The 14977-nt window shown below is 41.2% G+C and overlaps 1 long non-coding RNA gene across 1 annotated transcript; it reads left to right on the forward strand.

Moving 5' to 3' along the window:
- Positions 1-3394: 3394 nt before the first annotated feature.
- LOC148224098 (uncharacterized) lies at positions 3395-9994 on the forward strand. The gene is made up of 3 exons (XR_015803586.1): positions 3395-4202; positions 4662-4830; positions 9898-9994. It is a non-coding gene; the product is annotated as an uncharacterized LOC148224098 (long non-coding RNA).
- The last annotated feature ends 4983 nt before the right edge of the window (positions 9995-14977 follow it).

Consider the following 14977-nt stretch of genomic DNA (forward strand, 5'->3'; position numbering starts at 1 on the left):
AAAAACTCCTAGTCCAGGTGCTGCTCTCCAGCAAAGCATTACTCATCCCAGTAAGGATTTGTCATTAAAATGCTGTGTAGTTTATTATTTTTTTCCAAAGAAAGGGTGAAGTCATTCTCTTTATTTTAAATTAAATGGGCAACAGGGAGGCGAACACAGGGTGCTCTGCACTGGGGTGTCAGGGGAGTCCTTGTAAGATCCTCTCTGGAGCTCTTCCCTTTTTCCTGGCAGGTAAAGGGGAGGTATTCACATCTCATGCAGTGCAAGGCAGCAACTCCTTATTGTGACCAAAAAAAGAAAATAAAAGCTCACTGAGTTACGCATCCTGGCACCTTTTCCAGCCCTGCTGGGGAACTTGGCCCTTGCTAGTCGGCACAAAGACCTTGAGCAAGAGAGGAACCTTTTCCTGCCAAGCTTTCCTCCCCAGCAGAGGCCAACTTGCAGCAGCACGGCGTGGAGATGAGTCAGTGCAGGATGGATGTGGGTAAACACTGTTAGCTGACCTCTGCAGAGACAGCTGCATTTATTGCTTCACCCCAGAACCACTGAGCTGGGCAGGCATTCAACGCTCAGCACTGAAATCCTGGGGTATGTACTGGTCTTCTGCTCCAGCTTTTACCCCTGCCAGGCTCAGTTCCCATCCCTACTCCTCAGCTCTTGGTGCTTGCCATCAGTTAGGATCACTCTCCTCAAAGGATTTCCAATTTAGAAGGGTGCTAGGTTGCCTTTTGATCTTCTTGAAGGAGCTTTCTCCAAGATGACCAGAGTAACTTCTATCAAAACACACTTTATTCAGACATTCTCACAGCCATGGCTTTGTTTGAGTCACCATCACTGGAGGGATTTAAAAGCTGTGTAGATGTGGCAGGAGGGGACACAGTTAGTGGTGGCCATTCTGCCACTGTTAAATCAGCCAATGGGTTTTCTTCCTGTATGATTTTGCTCTGCTGAGTGCTTGTACAGAAAATGTGTCTACACTAAGTGCTTCATACAGCTTGTAAAGGAGTCCTGAGAATGTTTTGCTATTACTTTATAGAATGAGACAGGGAAGTATCTTCACACTCACCCCTTTCCTCCTGTTTCTGTACTAAGTTCAGTGAGTGAAAATGATTCGCTCTGATTTGTTCTCATTCCTGCCCGTGCTGTGTATTTCCCTGAAAAATAGAATATTTCTCTTCATATTCTCCATGAGTACTGTGGCTGTGACTTCTTCCTCCAGCGTTCCTCATAGAGAACTTTAGCAGCAGCTCCTGTGAAGAAAAGGCATCTGAGAAGCATGAGACAAAAGGTGGGATTGTATCAGGTACCAGCTCTCTGCACCTCTGGGAGAATAATAATCAGCCCTTGGCATAAGGGAACATGCTCCAAGGAGTGTTCAGCTGGACCTCTAAGTTTCTGGGCTTTGAAATGTAGAATAATATAGGAGATGGAAGGTAATGACAGAGTTCCCCTCAAATGAAGGCTCTGGCTTTACACACTCAGCCTCTGGGAAAAAATACAGATAGAATTAGTTTATAAAGCAGGAAAGATGCTGATCCTTCATCCAATTTTGAATAAAGAACTCCAAACAACAGAAGCATTCGTGTGAATTTTTATGTGAGCACTTGACTTTATTGTATTCTCAATCACTGTCTATGTGTATTTTTAGAATAAAAACAGATATTTAGGCAACAAAAGATAATCCAAGACACTTCTAACTGTTATGATGCAATGTTAGCAAAGTTACTTTCACAGTAACACAAATAATTGTATTAAGTCTCCTGACCCTGGACTTTGGTCACCTCTGCTTTTCCATCCATAAATCCTCCTAAATCATGGACCTCTGGGTGCTGATGCCTCTTGTTAGGCCCTCTCTACATACCAGCCTTGGGAAATGAAGCTTTGTTTCAGGTTCCAGCAGGAATATGGCTTTCAGGTTCCAGCTGCTGTGCCTGGGGATGCAAGAAGTGTGCTCAGGCTCATTAAATCTGCAGGACTTGGAAGCTGTGCCTGTGGTGACACCACAGACAATATTCCACATGAAACCCAAGCACTGGAACTCTTTGGCATGAGGCACATGTGAGCACTCAGGAGCAGTTCCAGAGCTGACTCCAACACGTCTCCTTGTTTTTCAGCTGCTGACGAAGAGGTGGTTTGTACAAAAAAAGTCAGAAGTAAAACAGATGTCCTCGGGGAAGCTGGAGATGGAAATAGTTCTCATGTGAGGCATCACACACACACGGGCTGGAGGCTGCTTTGGGAGTTTCTCCAGAGACCAACGACCTTTCCTGCAGGTTGTGGGGAGCTGAGCTTTCTCCTGCCTGGAGTTTTGTAGGGAAAACAAAATACAGTGTCAGATGGGGAGTTCTTATAGAGGATAACATCCTTACACATCTTCATTTCCCCACGCAAAGAGAGGAAAGTGCTTTTCCAAAACATGGATAAGCCAGCTATGCTACTGTACCACTTCAGTTGTTTCCAGCTATAGGCAGAGATCCAGAGAAATTCTGGATCTGTAAGATGCATCCTGGATTCAAAATGAAGGAATCTTTCCCTTTAAGCCTGCTCATTTCTTCAATCTAACACAACTAACCTGAAATACTCTTATTTCTTTCAAACTCTGCTTCTCTATTTGCTTTTGAATTGCTTTCATCTAAAGTGCGAAATTCCAAGTCACTGCAAAAAAGCTGTCTGAGGAATATTCTTGGCAGTCCTGCTAGCAGAGAGTACAGGAAACCTCACAAGAGACTTGGTTCCAGCAGCACTGCCATCCACGTTTCACAGCTGCAGGGACATTCAGAGCAAATCCAAACACTGCCTTTCCCTTCAGCAGAGCCGCAGTTACCCAGGACACGTCCCTGGAAATGTCCAAGGCCAGGTTGGATGGGGATTGGAGCAACCTGGTCCAGTGGGAGGTGTCCCTGCCCGTGGCAGGGGGTGGATTGGATGGTCTGTAAAGTCCCTTCCAAGCCAAACTCTTCCATGGTCCTGTGAAAACACTTGCAGGCGGCCCCTTGAGCTGCTCAACGTTACTGCACTGGTATATTGGCCTCATCTGTGCACGAAACACATTTTCTGTTACTGATGCAAGTTCTTGAGTATCACCTTATCTCAAATGTCCTTTTAGATGGATGAGGTCCTCAGCACCCCATGTTGGCCATATACGAAACCTAAGGAATACCCTAGGGTATTTAATACCTTAACGTATTTTATATTGAAGATATTTTAATATTCTAAGGATATTTCAGGAATAGGAGAGACCATTTTCTTGCAATAAATGACTTTAAAACAGAAAACAGTAATCATGTAGAAGGGCAGAGTATTAACAAATACTTGATTGCACTAAATAATCCTCTTTAAAAATTTTCCTGATTGTCCTGACCTTTTCTTTTTGTCACTTAGCTGATCTGCATGTTGCGAGTTACCAGTTGAATTGAGTGTACAAACGATTAAACCAGCTCCCATGTCTTCCAGAATGACTAAAGTAAAAGCAGATGACAGTTAGGAGATAGCTATGCAATAGTATCCACTGTTCAGGAAATAATACATAGCAAGCTATAGAGAGCTCTAGGGAAAACACTGGGAGGAGGGACTATACATTTTTTTCCAGTTATTATATTCTCTTCCAAAAAAACAGGTCCCACACATACTATGTTTGTAGTAAGTAAAGTTAGCACATGGTAAAAGAAAAGTCCTGTAAAAATACTGGCATTCAAAGAAAATTAAATTTTGTATCCTAATGCATACACACAGACGACCAAGAGCCAGCTTTTGTGGTAAATAGTAGCTTTCTTTACAGGTTTTTATTCATTAAATCTAAAATCTTTGAATTATGCCGTGTTGGTCAACTTAGAAAACTTTCAAAAAAATCCCTTTTGGTCTCTTAATCCACCTGCTTTGGCAGCACACCCTGGCTGCAGAGGGCTGAGTGCTTGCTTCTTCTGCAGGAATCACAACTTGGGTCTTATTTATTCACTTATTTCTCACGCTCTTACCCTCAACATCCCCTCTTGCTAATGCTTTTTTCACGGCTACATATTTTCCAGAGACTTCAGTCAAGTTCCTTGTCAAGTATCAGTGAAGTATGAAAATCACTAAAGTGATTAGACAGAGATATAATTTACTCAACATATTCAAGATAAAAGAGAGTGAATAACCTTTTTTGCTCCCAGAGTGGATTTAACATCACAAAGAAGGAACATATGGTTTCATCTTTTGCTAAGGTATTACTTTTATTCTTTTTCCTTTGCCTTCTTTTTTTTTGGATGTAAAATAAATAATCCAGGCAGAAAATGGAAAGTAACAGTGTAAGGACTGAAAACCCTAAATCAAGCAATGGGCTGAGGAAGCAGAACTGTGTGGAGGTGAAGGGTACACTCAGGACTTATTTATGTGTATGTAGATAATTTACTTTTGTTTTAAGAGACTGCTTGAGTCCAATTACGGTCACTTTGCATTGATGTAACTGTCACACTTGATTTGTGTACACAGTGCTTGTACAAAATTGCACACAGGTGAAATATTGCCTGACAGTTCCCGTGTATCTCCAGCAAAGGTTTGTTCTATACCATTTATTTTGCTGTGACTTGGAAAGTGATAGGAAGGTGCAGGTGGGATGGGTACCTGGACACTCTGTATCTCCTGTTAGTGATCTGTTTGCTGGCTCTGATTTCTCAATCCAGGACTAAACCAGAGGCTTGGCAATGTAGGAGCAAGGAGAATCCAGGTACAATGTGAAAGCAGCAAAAAGCCCCAAACAGCTCCTCAGGATTTGGTGATGTGGAGTGCAATAGCCAAGGGAATGAGTTGGAACAGGCAAAAGTTGTCCCCCATTCTCCTCCACCACATATGGTAAGTGTGTTCTAATATTGTTTTCATATATTGCATATAATCACGTATGCTTTTCCTGGGAGGGTGTGGGAATTGTTAGTTGGGAGTGGTGATCTTTTTCAACTGTTGCTCATTCTTAGTAGAAGAAATGCTTGGAAAAAGTTGGCCTATCCCAGTGAAACCCTGAGAAATTTCCAGGCAGGTGGGATGTTGAGCTGTTCACTGGGTTGTAAAATCTGATTCTGCTTTACTAAAACGTTATGAGATTTCAGTTCAGTGTATACATGTATTCAAAATGCAGTTGTACATCTTTGAAAGATTCCATTCCTCTTCCCTCCAGCAGTACCTTAGCACTCCCCAGGAGCAGACTCTTCCTGCTGGCTTGGAAAGCCATTTTACCTACTGCAAACACAACAACCTTTGGAATAAACAGAGCTCCCAGTGAGATCTGCAGGCCTTGGAGCAGGTACAGCCTGGTGCAGGGTGACACAGTCACCCACCCACTCACACACAGGCTGCACAGATGCAGACTCACCTACAAAACCCCCCAAAATCTCCATTATTGCTCAGAAACAATCAGCACAGACCAGTAAATCTATAGGGTTTTTACATAGCTTGGCAAAAACTGCTGTAAGGACTCTCAGCATGCAATAATATTTTCCCCTTGGAGTTTGGAGAGTAAGAGTTAAGAGAGCTCAAATCCTGTATTATTCTGGGCAGCTGTAAAGGAAAGTATTTTGTATTGCTGGAATTGCTTGAGCATGTACTTTAAATTGAAAGTGCTCACCAAACTGAAGTGGTCTAAATTGAAACTACCATCATTGGTCACGAGCTTTAATACTTCCACTAGTTTGATCAAGGAGAGGGGAAATTAATACTATAAAAGAAAAGTATAACACTTATACACTCAGTTTGCTATCTTTGCACTCTTTTAGCCGAGTGATTGTTGTACATTTTATCCATAGAAAGGGAATCAAGCCCTTGTTTAATTCCTGCAGTGCTCCAAATATTGCTACTGCAATGATCTCTTATCAAATGTCAGTGGAACAGCTTTTGAGTTGATGTGAATATCAGGATTTCTTAGGCTTTCTGGTTTTCACTGTATTGGTGACTAATTTGTTAAAGCCTAAAGCTAAAGGCAACTAACTTCTGCATGTAGCTACAGAGACAACCTTCAAAAATATTTATAGACAAGAATAATGCAAAAAAAGAGAGAATGAATATACAAGTGGTGGCTTAAATGCTTTTATTGCTCTGGTTTCTCCATTTCAGTAGCTGGTATGGCTGTTAGAGTCCTTTTACATGAAAAAGAAAAGAGAGAAGGAAGAGCAGGATATCTGGGGGGAAAATAATAAAAGAGAAAACAAAATTGTAGCTTTTGGGGCAGTAATTGTGCTTTCCAAGTGCAGCAATCCAACTGGGTCATAAGTGGGTCAAATAGAGATGACTGTAAAGAGCTCCATCAGATACAATGTGTGCTTGTTCTGTAGTTGTATGGTCTAATCTCACTGCCTGTTCTGGGGAAGTGCCCCAGATGCCATGGTTATTCCAAGTGACAGCTGTCCTGTGGTGGTGGTTCCCTCGAAATGGCTGCAGGGGATCACATAACCGAGCTGCTGGCCTGCTATTCCCAGCTCCTCCTTGCTCCTTGTGCCTTTTCCTCTCCAGCTCAGAGCTTTCCTCTCCAACCAGCAGAGCCCTGTGTCATATAAGGAACACCAGTTATCTTTATCTACCCAGTCTGCCTCCAGTAGAGAGAAAATGGTAATGCTTCATGTTTCTTTCATGCCTCATCATAAATCTGTCACTTTGAAAAATAAAAAGACAGAGTTAAATTAATTACTCTCATATTGATTCCACTTGGCCAGATTCATTAGGCAATCCTATCCCTGCATAAACCCCCAAATACTGCTCTGGGTAAAACCTGGCAGAGAAATACATTGGACTCATTTATATTTCATTGTTTTAAGTGGTTTCCTCTGTAAATATTTCATAGATGATGTATATATTGAGGTGAATAGCAAAGCAGAAAACTTCAGAAAACCTTTACTGCAAACTTTGAGGGTTCCTGATAGGATAGATTATTTTCTTAATCAGAAAAGAACTAACAGCTCTCTCCTAGCACAAGCTGATTGGATTTTTACAAATGGTGAGTAATTACCTAAATACCAGCACCTATACAAATACTTGCCATTAACAAACTGCATTAATTATGGCTGCAAAATGGTTGCAGACAAGACTGTAGCAGTGGCTTACCTGCACACAAGTCTTATTATTCACACTAACGTCTATTTGAACCAAAATTGAACTTCCATGTCAGGATGTAGCTAGTAGAGATACTCATTAATTTCTTCCATGCTTCTAATATTTGACAGGAAAAGCATTAACTTACTATTTATTTCTTATTATTACTGTTCCTTTACATTTCACTGGTTCAGAGAGACCAAATTTGTGCTCCAGATTTATAATTTGTAGAGAGGATGGAGATGGCTCAATGTAAATAAAAGCATATTAGCTCAGAGAGTAGTGACCCAGGAAGAGTCTCGTGTGGTAATTGATAGCAAAACTAAACATTAGATTTGTAATCATGCAGAGGCCATCAAAATTAATTGTATTTGAGCTCAAACTGTTGAAAAGCTTAATCTGTTCAGGGGAGGATTTGTGGAAGTGCAGTATCCTTCAGGGAACCATGCAAATCTGCCTTGCAATGGCCTGTTTCCTGAGGTTTCCTCAGGGATCACAGAGAATTTATAGGGAGGCTGGTTTTTTTTTTGTAGTCACGCTGCCGTTACCAGCTGCACAAATTCTTCCTTGAATGACTACATTCCACAAAAGCAATTACAGAAAATGCTGGGATTCTTATTTGCATTGCCCTTAGTTGTTGTGCAGAGACAGCTTGTCTCTAAGAAGCACCCGGAGCATGGGCATTGTGTGAGGGAGGACAGCCTGCCTGTTTATCCTTTGCACTGAGGGTATTTGGAAACTGCTGTTACGTTTGCATGTACACTGTGTGCAACTGAACGGCAGCAGCGTTTGTGATTGCAAAAGAAATATTAAAAAGAGCCTTGACTTGTTGTGCCTGTGATGTGTAGGACTGGATACCCAAGGCCACATAGACCAGAGATTTAATTCCTGCTCTTATCTCTTCTCTTGCTGCTGCCTGGGAATTCATTACCTTTATCAATACAGAAAAAGAAGCTATTTTCTTTTAAAGCAACAGCACAGTAAAAGAAAGCAAATCATGACCTCGTTTGTTGGTAGCAGTGGTGAGATGAACTGCAGCTCTGACCTATTTCTCCAGAGTTACAATTATCTGCAGTAATGGTACCATTTTGCTTCCTAAATCCTGGATTATTGTAATTTGAGATTTAGAGAAGTTACTCTCTCTCTGGTTACAGACCTTGGTCCTTCAGGGGAAAGCCAGCATGAGGAATGAATGAATACACATGAGGGAGCAAAGAAAAGGCAGGGGATCAAGCCAGAAGGAATTGATAATTTTCGTTTTAATATTTTATATATATAATTAAAGAAGTTGTCTATATAATCAATATAGTTTTATTTCCACATACATATAAAATACATGTTTATTTTAATATTTTATATATATATATATGAAAAAATGTACTTCCTTTTCCATATGCGTCCTCACATGAAATGATCTAAACCAGGGTCACGTGGTGAGGGATCTGGGTTTTGTTCACTTGTCTGGCAAATTCCACTTTGCTGATACATGATCAGCCTCTCTGTGCACCATGGGAGTGATAAATACAAAAGACTTGAAGAAATCAAGTTCTTAGATATTCAGAACCAAACCCCTTGGCAATAGAAGTTGACACAGCTGCCTTTAAATCAATTTAATATTTGCTTAAATCAATGGAAGGAAAGTGAATTTCATTGTGTGAGGATCTGGCATTTGTAATCTGATTTAATTTTTATTTATTAGCAGTGTATACAACCTTCAAGAACAAACTTTCTTTTTTTTTCCCCCGAGTTTTATATTTATCTGTATCACAAAAATGAACACAAAATATGTTCATATGTTTTCCTCAAGTCAAATTTCCATGGTAAACTTTCAACTTTCAGAATATACCATTGATTCAGTGGGTTCTTGGCCATGGTTGTGCTTGGTCACAGCTGGACTTGATGATCTTGAAGGTCTTTTCCAGCCCCAGTGATTCCACGATTCCACAGTTTTTGTTGTTTCACCACTCAGGCTGTTGTGAGCAGCATTTACAGCAACCCTGTGTTGGTAACAAACACAGAAATCGTCAGTCAGGTTCTCACCCAGCACAGGACCAGCTCTAAAACCTGAGTTTTCAGCAAAAAAAGCGCCAGCAAACCAAACCAACAAAACCAACTCATATCTCTTTACTTACCCACTGCTTTCTACCATATCTTCAGCTTGCCCCAGCCCATAAAAGCTGACAACACACATAACACCACAACTCTCCCACTCCTCTTGGTATGTGCCAAATGCTAGAAACTGAATTCCCCATTGTCACCAAGAACAGAGCACAGACCATTCAGGCCGTGGATTTCCCAGCAGTTTCACTTGTTTTACTCAATCTTGCTATTTTTGTCTGCCTTAGTCGAACAGGAAAGCATTCTCTTTTTGGTCACTGATCCATTCTCTAGAAGGTGGTCACATAAAATGGTTGTTCAGGGCTGGCTTTTCCTCCAGAGTCTTTCATGTGTCAGGGAGATGCCACGAGCACCACCCATGGAATACATGGATTTTAAAGAGCTCTGCCGTGCCTGCAGGAGGCTGAGGTCGAGCAGGGATGAGTAAACTGCAACTGCAACTGCTTTGCGTGAGGGGCCTCATTTGAGTTTGGATTCCTGTGCAAAGTCATTAAGTTTTGCTGGGAGGGAATGGTGCTGGCTGAGGTTTTGAGGAAGAATTCATGGCTCTGACCCTGGAGGGCTGACATGCAGGCTCAGCATCTGCCAGCCTGGGAGAGGGATGCAGGGAGAGCACAAGGGTTTGGTAGAAAACAGGAGACACTTGGGCTGAGGCAGCTGACAAAGATGAAAAATTGCTGCTGTTGTTTAAATTACTTTAACAAATTTTAAATCTTTCCCATCCAGGTAGCAAAGAAGGGACTGACACTGACACTAAAGGGAAGGAGATACTGTCATGGTTTGCCCAAAAATGAGACAGAACATTTTCTTTTCTCCTGAGGGAGACAGGCAAAAGGTGGGTACCTCGAAGTCACCAGAGAGTTTTGCTGTAAAAATGAGAGCACACACTGAAATCTGCAGCACTAACTCCAAGAGTAAATCAAACATTTTCCTCATTCCCTAAACACAACAACTCAGCAAATGCATCGGAAAAGTCAGATGAGTAATCGAGCCAGTCTTGGTTCACAGCTGTCCAGGGAATTTCAGGTACTCTTGGAATCTTGTGGCTCCTGACATGGCAGTAATGTGCATTTCTTAGATAGGACTTTCTTTAGAATTTTCTTCTTCTTTTTGTCTACATACAATTTTTTTTGTGATAGAAAAGTATGTACATTAAGACACCTTCTACTATATGATCAGATTGTTATTGGTATTATCATTATTAATTACTTTAATTCCCCTTAAAATATATAGCTAGTTTCAAAGTAAAAAAAAATAGTAAATGGCCAATAATTAACCCAGTGTATATTGAAATAAAATTCCTAAGAAGATTAAAAAGATCTTGTTGAAGACTGAAAATTGTGAAGTTGGTTATAAAGATTTCCCGATGGATAAGAATTACCAACCATGCAATAATCTAAAACAGACAAAGATATGTGTCCTTTAGTATAGCTGTAATATAAGTACCAGTTGTCTTTTACAGGATTCAGTGTTTAATATTCAAGTTTCTAGACTTTACATCAAATCTTGGATTATGAAGAGTATCCCATAGGCATTTTTCAGCTGTTTATCTCTGTTTTGCTACAATTGTAGTAACAGTAATTTATGCTAAGAAAAAACATAAATACATTTGTTACAATAGAGCTTGTTTGGGTTTTTTATTGTAATTAAAACTTAGAGATTGTGTTGTGACATCACTACATCTAAAAAACAAAAACAAATTATCTTTATAAAGTAGGAAATAGTTGATCAATTTTGAGTCAGATTTGAAAGTAAGACATTTTGACCAAAATAGGAGAAGGTTTCAAATGCTGATTAAACCCAAATATGTTTAGAATCTGTGTCCAGCTCTGCCCTCTCCTCCCTTTTTCCATACTACCTCAAATGTTAGTCTAGGAAGGACTGGAAATAAAATTTCTCTTCACCATCTGTTATCTGACATTTGGTAGAAGTCCTTGTTTGACTAGTAATGAGAGAATTAGGAACAGTTGGGCTATAAATCATTACCCTCAAATTTACAAATCTGGTACATTTAAAAAGGCAAAACAGATAATGCCCTCTGTGGAAAGGGCCACATCCACCAAGAATCAGAGGCTCATCCAAACATTAAATACCAAACAGATGGAGGAACCTTTCAAGGGAACATACGTAGGGGAAAAAATTGCTGAGGAATGCAAGGTAAGAGGAGCTGAACAGGGCCACAGAAACTGTTAATGACCCAGGGATTATCTGTTCCAAAACTACAGGGGAGACACAACTAGGAAGAAAAGGGTTCTCCTAACACAGACATCCAATGAGGAAATAGCATACAGCAACATGGGATTATCCCCCTAAAGATGAAATTGGAAAGGATTTCCCATCCTAATTACATCAACTTTATAAGGATCAAGTTTAGACAAAATATCCCAAAGCTGACTTGACAACTTCACAGAGGAAGGAGAAATTCAAAAACAGACCCAGATGTTCCATGTCACGGGCGACTTCATATTAATGAGTCATACACATTATATAAGCAAAGGACAGGGAAAGGACCACAGCAAGGTCACCCAAGAGCTCCCTGTTGTGCTGGGCACTGGGAAAACATGGAGCACGAGAAGAGCTCAAGTTCTGAGTCAAAGCTGGAGAAGTGCAGAGTGCTGGGCCCAAGAGGGTGTCCCTGGGAAGGAGTCTTGCCATGCAGTGGGTGGGCAGTGAGAAGGGAAGAGAAGTCTGGGACCACCACAGAGCTCTGATCAGGAAGGGCTGTGGGAATGGCAAAGCAAGGCAGATGGGAATAGCTGGTCAGTCAGGGCTGGGGACAGTTTGCTGGGAGGCTTCCCCTGGGGATGTGTCATGATGAGGAAGCCAAGTCCTACCTAGCTGGGTCCTACCTGGTGGGAACGTTGTGTTAGTGCAGTGCTGGCTGTAGGGATTTGTGGCGCTGTGGTACATCAGAAGGTGATGCATAGGCAGATGAAGAGATAAGTACTCTTTTTTTGGGGCAGAAATAGAGGAGGTAGATCTCACTGACTGCAGCAGATTGTGCTTTCAACAAATGTGAACAGCCTTTGGGTAAGAAAGCTGTGAATAATTTCTGTGCTTGTTTCTGCATGCTGTGTCAGTTGCTCATAGGAGATGATTAACATGCCTCAACACTGTCACATCTGAAGGTTATGCTGTGAAGGTCCCCTCCAAATCCCCACTTCCCACACACCTAAGGCACAGGAACTTCTCTGTGTGTAGGAGTGCAGCAGGCACCCTGGCCATAAGAGGTGACTGTGTCTTTTTGTTACTATACATGAAATACACGCTGTACCCCATGGGAGTGAAAATGAAAGGTGGATTTTCTCCAGACACCCAAAGGGAACATTCTGCCTCGGCTGTGGCTCTCCTCTTTCCATCCTTCCTATGGATTTTATTTTGTTGCCCACTGGAGAAAAGGAATAGGTAAGAAAAGCCTAATTGAAGCAAGATTAATACAGTTCCACTGAGAATAAAGGAAAGATTTATTCTCTCCCTCCCTTCTACATGTCTTGCTGTGGACTCTGCCTCGCCTAACATATGTACCTTTATTCATTTACTTCCTGCTGGTCACCTGGGAGAAGCCTTTCTCATGGAATTTATTGCCTTGGCTGCCTTGTTTCTGTCCATGTCATAGTAAGATGTAGTGAATGCTCATGCATTTGTCTTATTCTCAGATGTTAGTGAAAGGGATTTATCTATGCTGAAAAATATGTACTTTTGGCTTGGTACAGCCAGGAGTTACCGTAAAGAAAACATTGAAACTGGAGCCTCTGAGCTGGCAAGAAATGTCAAGCTTTGAAAGAGTGGGACCCAGAGGAGCTGCTGAAATAAAGCATCAGGTTCCAAAGGAATGGGCAGCCTTGGGATCCTGCTCCGTGCTTTTCTTTCTCTGAACCCACTCTCACCTTGGGCTGACAACGTTAGCAAGTGATGGAGGAAGGAAATGCTTGTTTTAAATGCCTGTTTGATGAAAGGCTGTGAGAGGAGATGAGGAGAACATAGAAGCACAATTTAATTTATGTGTAATTGACTCAGGCAAGAGGAAGGAGCCTGGGCCAAGCCCTGTGTGCTGTGTGTTCTTGCTAAACTTGTCCTTGAGACTGGCAGACCAGAAAGCCCTTTACAGCTCTTTCTGGAAAGAAGGCATTTTTGAAGGTCACCCTGTGGCATCACTGTAATATTTTATCCAAAAAGAAGCATCTTTACCCAATTGTCAGACTCTCAAACCTATCATTGGCATCAATAAGCTCAAAACAGGCCCTGGGCCTTTTTCCCCAACAGCTGCATTTACTGAAATTGTCTATACTTTTCCAAATTCAAAATGCCATTTTCATTTTTACTTATTGTAGAGGAAGGCAGCTATCCTTTGCTTTTTCATGTACAACCTGCCCTTGACATTTTACAACTTCTCATCTTGCCAAACACAAAACTCCTGAAACCAAGTGCTTTTGGGGTGGCGAGAGTGATGCACTTGGTCCTGCTTCCCAAACTGCTCCAAAGCTGCCATGGACAGCATGGGGACCAAAGGTACATTGGAAAAGCTCTTGGTGTTTCAGCTCTTCTTGCCAAATGAATCTTTTCATGCCTTTTGCTTCCCCTTCTTTAAAGGGCAAGTTTTCATTTATAGTCCCTGCTATCACCTTTTCCTTCTTCTCTTAGCCCATGCCTGAGAATGAAGGGAATGCTGTTAAACAGGGCAAGGAAATGAAAACAGCAATATTTATCTTGCTCTACTGTGGCTTTCATTTCCTTCAAAGACAGGCTGCTTTTTAACCTGCAGTTCTCTTTTTTTTAGCCCAAGCTTGTGGTTTTGGGGGCATCTACTCTGTTTTTATTAAGTTCTCAATTGTCACTTCCTTCAGTTTAATTCCATTTTCTCTCACACCTCATGTTCCTTAAAATTGGTTTTGGCTTGTGGAACTGTCTCTTAAACACCAACTAAAATATACTATTATTTAGTGCTGGAAATGCCTTCTTGTATTTGGGGACTCTCCTGCAATTTGTAGAAATCTCGAGTCTGTTTCAGCAACAGAGGCCTGAGGCTGCCATCAAACTACAGGTGGTTACTTCTTGCTCCATTTCGTGCTCAAGGATGTTGTTGTTGAAGAAACTGAGGGTCAATTCCTCTTTGTGTTTCAGTTTGTAGGGCTTCGTTCAAGACAGTGAGTGTCCAGTTTGTTGTCATCATGATTACCCATGTTTTTTATATATACTGATATTACTTCCATTTTACCCATTTGCTTCTGGCTGCAAGCAGTGATTTAACCTTTCATTTATAAAGCACAAAACCAACCAAACCAACCCCCAAATGCCACCAGAGGCTGGTAGCTCAGATGGATACAGGCTAACCAATATAAAATTCCAAATGTTTTTATTATCTGCTACAATAGACTTATATTACATCTTTGCTTTTGTTAAGCAGCTCCTTGACATTTCTCTTGCCATCTTGACTCCTGCTAAGTAATTTTTGTCTTCTTTTTCCTGTTTTTACTTTTCCATTCTGTGTCCGTTCCAAGGGTCTCCTTACCAATGTACCCTTGGCTCACCTCAACATGAGAATTATCCAAGATACCTTAAAACTTTTTACACAGCCACTTACAGATTTCCTCTTTTCCTGTGGGACAGAGAGGATTTATATTAGGATCCTGAAATAAAGCCATGGAAGCAAACTGGGCTTGTGCATCTCTTCACTGCCTTCAGAACTCCCATTAGTCAGTTGATATGTGCAGTGAACTAATTTTCTGCCATTTATTTGTTTCCCTGTATGAGCACACTGATCACATTTAATACCTTTTTGGGGAAAGGAAATGAGATGATCATTTGG

The sequence above is a fragment of the Sturnus vulgaris genome, chromosome 4, assembly GCF_052056855.1.
Source record: "Sturnus vulgaris isolate bStuVul1 chromosome 4, bStuVul1.hap1, whole genome shotgun sequence".
Classification (NCBI taxonomy): Eukaryota; Metazoa; Chordata; class Aves; order Passeriformes; family Sturnidae; genus Sturnus; species Sturnus vulgaris.